The sequence below is a fragment of the Triticum dicoccoides genome, chromosome 7A (genome assembly GCF_002162155.2).
Source record: "Triticum dicoccoides isolate Atlit2015 ecotype Zavitan chromosome 7A, WEW_v2.0, whole genome shotgun sequence".
Taxonomy (NCBI): domain Eukaryota; kingdom Viridiplantae; phylum Streptophyta; class Magnoliopsida; order Poales; family Poaceae; genus Triticum; species Triticum dicoccoides.
This window is the reverse complement of record NC_041392.1, coordinates 348197497-348205848: the sequence shown is the minus strand read 5'-3', so window position 1 is coordinate 348205848 and position 8352 is coordinate 348197497.

Here is an 8352-nt window from a genome sequence, read left to right as displayed (position 1 = left end):
TGGCGGCGGGATTCCGGCGATGGGGCGGAGGCGGCGCGGGATCCGCGGAGAGGGAAGGCAGCGGCGGGCGCGCGTGGGCCGGGGGGGCCGGATGCGGGCCGCCTCGGGCCGGCGGCGGAGGGAGTGGCGCAGGCCACGTGGCAACGTGCTAGTGGCTGGCGGCGGCGGCGCGCAGGTCGGATATGTCCGACCCGGCGCGGATGTTGTCCGGCGGCGTGAGGAGGAGCGGATCTAGGGTTTCGGGGAGGGGAAGACCCGGGATTTGGAATGGGGGTCTATTTATAGGCATAGAGGGAGCTAGGAGAGTCCAAATGAGGTGTGGTTTTTGGCCACACGATCGTGATCGAACGCTCTAGGACATGGAGCAGAGTTAGGTGGGTTTTGGGCCAAATTGGAGGGGTGTTGGGCTGCAACACACACGAGGCCTTTTCGGTCCCTCGGTTAACTGTTGGAGTATCAAACGAAGTCCAAATGATACGAAACTTGACAGGCGGTCTACCGGTAGTAAACCAAGGCCGCTTGGCAAGTCTTGGTCCAATCCGGAAATGTTTAATCCCCACACATGAAAGAAAGCTAGAAATGACCACCGGAGGAGAACGAAGCGCCGGAATGCAAAACGGACAACGGGGAAAAAGCTCGAATGCAAGAGATGAACACGTATGCAAATGCAATGCACATGATGACATGATATGAGATGCATGACAACGCCAACAACACACGGAGACAAAACCCGAACCCGAGGAAATAAATATAACTTAACGCCGGAAACGGCAAGAATTGGAGTACAAATAGGGAAAGTTACATCCGGGGTGTTATAACACTCCACCACTACGAAAGGATCTCGTCCCGAGATCTAGGACTGAAAGAACGCCGGGTACTCAGAATGGAGGTGATCCTCGCGTTTCCAGGTAGCTTCACGGTCGGAATGGTGTGACCACTTGACTTTGAGAAATTTGGTTGACTTGTTGCGAGTCTTGCGTTCAGTCTCTTCAAGAATAGCAACTGGGTGCTCACGATAAGAGAGATATTCTTGGAGCTCAATGTCCTTGAAGTTGATGGTGCGGTCAGGAGTCTTGAAGCACTTTCGAAGCTGAGAGACATGGAACACGTTATGAACATTTGCAAAGTTTGAAGGAAGCTCGAGTTGATAGGCGAGGTCGCCTCTCTTGCTGACAATCTTGAAAGGTCCCACGTATCTAGGGGCAAGCTTCCCTTTGATACCGAAGCGATGAGTACCTTTCATAGGAGAGACACGGAGGTAAACATGATCTCCGATCTCGAAAGCCAAATCGCGGTGCTTACTATCATAGTAGCTCTTCTGGCAGGATTGGGCTGCTTTGAGGTTATCACAAATGAATTTGCACATTTCTTCTGCCTCTGTGATTAATTCATTACCCAAAAGCTGACGTTCACCGGTTTCAGACCAGTTGAGAGGGGTACGGCGCTTCCTGCCATACAAAATTTCAAAAGGGGCCTTGCCCGAACTTGCTTGAAAACTGTTGTTGTAGGAGAATTCAGCATAAGGAAGACAATCCTCCCACTTCATGCCGAAGGAGATCACACAAGCCCTGAGCATATCTTCAAGAATCTGGTTGACACGCTCGACTTGACCGCTAGTTTGAGGATGGAAAGCTGTGCTGAAGCGGATGTTGGTGCCCATGGCCTTCTGAAAAGAATCCCAAAACTTCGAGGTAAAGATGCTGCCACGGTCTGAAGAGATCACTTGAGGAATACCGTGCAGAGAAACAATACGAGAGGTATAGAGTTCCGCCAATTGAGCTGCAGTGATCGACTCTTTGATAGGCAGAAAATGAGCCACTTTGGTGAGTTTGTCGATGACAACGAATACAGCATCATTGCCACGCTTGGACTTTGGAAACCCAGTCACAAAGTCCATTTCAATGTGGTCAAACTTCCATTCTGGAATGGCAAGAGGTTGGAGGAGACCTGCTGGCCTTTGGTGTTCTTCCTTCACTCTTTTGCAGACATCACATTCATTCACGAATTGAGCGATCTTGCGCTTCATTCGAGTCCACCAATAAGCTTGCTTAAGGTCCTGATACATCTTCGTGCTCCCAGGGTGGATGGAGAGGAGAGAATTGTGAGCCTCGTTCATGATCACTTTACGGAGGTCACCTTTGGGCACAACAATACGATCCTCGAAGAAGAGAGTGTCCTTGTCATCAAGGCGGTAGCACTTGTACTTGGACTGGCTCTTGGCAATCCCAATCTTCACCTTTTTCACCATAGCATCAAGAAGCTTGGCTTGGCGAATCTGGTCTTCTAAGGTAGGAGAGACTTGAAGGTTGGCGAGGAAACCTTGAGGAACAACTTGCAGATTAAGTTTGCGGAAAGCTTCACAAAGCTCGGGTTGATAAGGCTTGAGAATCACACTGTTGCAGTAAGCTTTCCTGCTCAAAGCGTCAGCAATCACATTGGCCTTGCCTGGAGTATACTCAATACTCGGATTATACTCTTGAATCATTTTGACCCATCTAGTTTGCCTGAGGTTGAGATTAGGCTGAGTGAAGATGTACTTGAGACTCTTGTGATCAGTGAAAATGTCCACTTTTCTTCCCAATAAGAGATGTCTCCAAGTCAAAAGAGCATGCACAACTGCCGCCAACTCGAGATCATGAGTGGGGTAGTTCTTCTCATTAGGCTTCAACTGGCGAGAGGTATAAGCAACAACTTTCTTCTCTTGCATCAATACTGCGCCAAGACCTTGGAGAGAGGCATCACAAAATACCTCGTACGGTTTGGATTCATCAGGTGGTGTCAGAACTGGAGCAGTGACCAATTTCTCTTTCAAAGTGTTGAAAGCAATATCACACTCCGGAGACCAAACGTACTTGACATGCTTCTGGAGAAGATTAGAGAGAGGCTTCGCGATCTTGGAAAAGTTTTCAACTAATCTTCGGCAATAGCTTGCGAGACCGAGAAAGCTGCGGAGTTGCTTCACGTTCTGAGGAGGTTCCCAATTCACAATTGCAGACACCTTCTTAGGATTCACGGCAATGCCCTTGGCAGAGACGATATGACCAAGATAAAGCACCTCATCAAGCCAAAATTCACACTTGGAGAACTTGGCGTAGAACTGATGTTCTCTGAGCTTATCGAGAACCAAACGCAAATGCTTGGCATGATCTTCCTTGTTGTTGGAGAAAACCAGAATGTCGTCAAGATAGACCAAAATGAAGTCATTGGTGTAGGCGTTGAAGATGAAGTTCATCATGCGAGAGAACGTCGGAGGAGCGTTGGCGAGGCCAAAAGACATGACAGTGTATTCATATGAACCAAAGCTTGTTCTGAATGCTGTCTTGGGAATATCTTCTTCACAAATGCGAATCTGGTAATAACCCATACAGAGATCAAGCTTGGAGAATACTTGGGCACCTTTGAGTTGTTCGAACAGCTCATTGATGTTGGGAAGTGGGTATTTGTTCTTGATGGTCTTCTTGTTCACTGGACGGTAATCAACACAAAGTCAATCCGTTCCGTCCTTCTTCTTCACAAAAAGAACACCACAACCCCACGGAGAAGAACTAGGCCGGATGAGGCCCATTTTCTCTTGCATATCAAGTTGCTTCTTTAGCTCCTTCAACTCTTCAGGTCCGAGCTTGTAAGGACGTTTGCACACAGGTTCCGTGCCAGGCTCAAGATCAATAACGAATTCAACTGGGCGGTGCGGAGGCATTCCTGGAAGCTCTTCTGGAAAGACGTCTTGATATTCACAAACGACTAGAATTTGAGAGATGGCATCCAATTCACCCTTCTCATTGAGAGAAAACAGACGGATAGTATTATCCCGAGCGGCAAAGACAATTACATCCTCAGACGAATGAGTCAATTGAATATGCCTAGCTGCACAATCAAGCTGATCCTTGTGCCTAGAAAGCCAATCCATTCCGAGAATAAGATCAATATCCGAGTCACCAAGAACATTTGGAGAGGACAGGAACTTATAGTCACCCAAAGTGATAGTAACATCCAGAACGCATACTCGAGATGTCATTTGACGGGCCGGAGAGACGATAGCCAACGGCTTCGGCAACACTTGAGTAACAAAATCATTCTTAGATGCAAAAGGTCTCGAGATGAAACAATGCGATGCACCAGTGTCAAAAAGAACTTTTGCGGGAATATCATTAACAGGAAGGTTACCCATGATCACATCTGACGAGTCCTCTGCCTGAGTTGCATTCATCAAATTGACCTTGGCATGCTTGGGGTTATGCTTGACCACAGTTGTACTTGCCGATCTGACAGGAGGAGGTGGAGGAAGACGCCTCTGGTGGAGACACTTGTTGGCATAGTGACCCTTCTGTTGGCACTTGTTGCACGTGACCTCTGAAAGCGGACGGTGATACGGAGCACTCGATCTTGGAGCTTGAGACGAAGTCTTGTTCTGAAACCTAGGGTTGGGTGGGTGGGAAGAACCACTTCCACCTTTGCTCTTCTGCTGATACGGCTGACGGAACGGAGGAGGAGGAAGCCAAAACTTCTGCTGCTTGGCCACTTAAGTAGAGGAAGAAGGAGTAACATCTCTGACTCGCTTCTTGGAAGCATCACACCTCAACTGAGCAGCCTCTTGCTTCAGTGCCATGTTGTAGAACTCATCGTATCTCAAGGGCTCGAAGAGGACAAGAGCGAGCTGAATATCTTCTCTGAGACCACCCCTGAACTAGTATATCATGCTCTTCTCATCAGGGACGTCCTGCTTGGCAAAGCGGGCGAGCTTCTGGAACAACTTGTTGTAGTCATAGACAAACAAAGAGCCTTGCTTCAGATTGCGGAATTCCTCACGCTTGCTTTCAACCACGCTCTGCGTAATATGATGAGCTCGGAAATCTCGACAAAAATCATCCCAAGTGATAACACGTCCACCTCTAGAATCCTTGTACTGCTGGAACCACTCTGCAGCTTGATCTTTGAGTTGGAAGGAAGCAAACTTAACAAAGTCCTTAGGCCTGACGTTACTGCACTCGAAATGCTTACGCAGATCCACAAGCAAGTTGTCAGCATCGGTTGCCTCAACACAATTGCTGAAAGTCTTTGGCCCGTTAGCAAGGAACTGGTTGAGTGTAGCAAAGTGACTCTGATTGCTGCCTTGATTCCCTTGACTGCCTTGATTGTGCTCTTGAAGAATTTGCATGATCAACTGTGTGTTTGCATTGGTTGCGGCCATCACAGCTTGCCATGCCTCCAGAGGAGGTGGAGGTGGTGGCGGATCAGGATTCGGAGTCGTGCGCGTTGGAGGAGCCATCCTGAAGAGGTTGACCACCATTAGCACATTGATAGATAAAATATTGAAGCTGAATCCAATGGAATGAAAATTGCAAGATATAGTCTTCACATCCGAACAAAATGAACGAATGCATTCCTCTTAAAATGGTCACATATCCATAAATTGAGAAGCCACGTAGAATTAAGGTAGAGAAATAAATCAACAAGGTACGGATCAAGAATGAATAATCGGTAAGAAATCCCAATCTCAAACCAATATCCGTGGAAGAAGAACTAGAGCTACAAGAATTCCCACCTATGAAACTCCCGAACCTTTCCGGTTATGCAATCATGTAACGCCCCGAGACCGATGTGCCAGGTGTCGTTCAGTTATTCGCTGTTGTTGCCTTGTCATTGCTTGCGTGTCATGCTTTGCATATCATGTCATCATGCGCATTTCATTTGCATACGTGTTCGTCTCATGCATCTGAGCATTTTCCCCGTTGTCCGTTTTGCATTCCAGTGCTTCCTTCTCCTCCGGTGGTCATTTCTAGCTTTCTTTCGTGTGTGGGGATTAAACATTTCCGGATTGGACCGAGACTTGCCAAGCAGCCTTGGGTTACTACCGTTAGACCGCCTGTCAAGTTTCGTACCATTTGGACTTCGTTTGATACTCCAACGGTTAACCGAGGGACCGAGAAGGCCTCGTGTGTGTTGCAGCCCAACACCTCTCCAATTTGGCCCAAAACCCACCTAACTCTGCTCCATCATCTAGAGCGTTCAATCACGATCGCGTGGCCGAAGACCGCACCTCATTTGGACTCTCCTAGCTCCCTCAACCTATATATATGTCATCCCCTCCGAAATTCCGCGCAGATCAAACCCTAGCCCCGCTCCTCGCGCCACCGGACAAGACATCCCACCACCGGCCGGACATGTCCGCCGCCCTCAGCCACCTCACTCCGACCAACCGGAGTGTGCCACGTCACCCGCCGCGCCTCCTCCTCCAATCCCACCTTGCCACCTCACCCTGCCGGGCCCTCTCTCTCCCCGCGGCCCGCGGAGCCCATCTGGCGCCCGCACGGGCCCAAGCCGCCGCCGAAGCCTGGCTTCACCGCCTCGCTCGCCAACCGCCGGAGTCTCGCCGGACTTCGTCGGAGAGACGCCGGCCACTGCCGCCTTTCTTCTCTAGAAGTCGCCCGCTCCGCATCGGTTCCTCCCACTCCTGTCGCGAGCGCCGCCCCAAGCGCCCGTTCACCCTCGCCACCGAACGGCGGCTCGCCGAGTTGCATGCCACGCCGCCACGGCTCCAGGTCCTCGCCGGCGTCACGTCTCCTTTTCCCTCCGTCTTTCCTCACTTCTCTCTCCCTCGCCTGCAGGTTCTGCCATGACCGCTAGGCCCGAAGCTCTTCTCATCATCGCCGTTCACCTCTAGGTGGCGCCCCCACCGGATCTAGATCCCCCCTCGCCGGATCTGCCCATTTCCGCCATCCCAGCCTCCTTCCGGCAACCGGTGCCGCCACCGTTCCCCACCGGAGCGTCGGCGATGTCTCCCTACGGGAGGAGAACGACGAGCGTCCGCCCATGGGTCGCCTTTCCCCCTCGCGCTCGTGGACCGCGTAGTCCGGCCCAGCTTCCCCGGCCCAGCGCCGCGCCAAGCCAGGCCTAGCCGGGCCAGATCCGCACCACCCCTTCCTGCCGGCCTCTCTGCAAACGGGCCGAAGCCCATGGGTGAGCCGCCCCCAGCGCCTGCCCTGTTTCAGATTCGGCCCACGCCATTTTTTTTCCGTTCTGCTAATTTGCCCATTTTCTTCAGAGACTGTCGTTTTTCAGAAAACCCCTTTAGGTTCATGCATATAATAACTCACAAATCATGCATCGGATTAAAACAAACTTAATATGGAAGTTGCTTAGAATTGCATCTAGTTTCATAATATGTCATTTTCATCCATGTTTAAAATGTTTAAAATGATGTTTGTTTAAATTTGCTCCTATTTCTTGCTAAAATGATTTAATTCATAACTAATAACTGTAACTCGGATTTTAATAAACTTTATATGTATTTGGGGTATAAAAATGCCTAGTTTAACGTGGTGACCTTACTTTGCATGTTAAACAACTCTAAAATTGTGTTTAGGGCAGAACAGTACCAAACCCAATATACGCATATGGGGATTTACCGGAATTGTTGTTCGTTGTTTCCGGCCTCATTTAAACTTGCCTAGATAGGTAGTTTTGTTGTGCTCCACCCCTTGCCATGTTAATCAACATTTAATATTGTTGGGTACATAACGAGAGAGAACTAAATAAGTCATGTGGTGTTTTCTTCAATATGCAACTCCGTTGCAAAATGAGCTCCACTTAATTTTTAGGATTGTTTGTGCACTTTGCCATGCCATGCCTCATTAAACCGGACATGCATCATACTTGTTTGCGCATCGTGCCATGTTATTGTCGTGGTTGTTTACTATGTTGTGTGCTTATTTTCCGGTGTTTGCTTCTTCGGGTTGGCTCCGGTTACGTCACGTTTGTGAGGACCCGTTCGTCTACCTACGTTTATCTTCTTCATGGACTCGTTCTTCTTCCTTGTGGGATCTCAGGAAAGATGATCATACCCTCGAAATCACTACTATCTTTGCTATGCTAGTTTGCTCGCTCTTTCCTATGCCAATGCTACGATGCCTACCTTTTGCTTGTCAGCCTCCCAAATTGCCATGTCAAACCTCTAAACCACCATGTCCTAGCAAACCGTTGATTGGCTATGTTACCGCTTTGCTCAGCCCCTCTTTTAGCGTTGCTAGTTGCAGGTGAAGATTGGAGGCCGTTCCTTGTTGGAATATTTATTTTCTTGTTGGGATATCACTATATATCTTATTTAATAAATGCATCTATATACTTGGTAAAGGGTAGAAGGCTCGGCCTTATGCCTGGTGTTTTGTTCCACTCTTGCCGCCCTAGTTTCCGTCATATCGGTGTTATGTTCCCGGATTTTGCGTTCCTCATGCGGTTGGGCTATAATGGGAACCCCTTGACAGTTCGCCTTAAGTAAAGCTTCTCCAGCAATGCCCAACATTGGTTTTACCATTTCCCACCTAGCCTTTTCTTTTCCCTTGGGGTTCGCGCGCC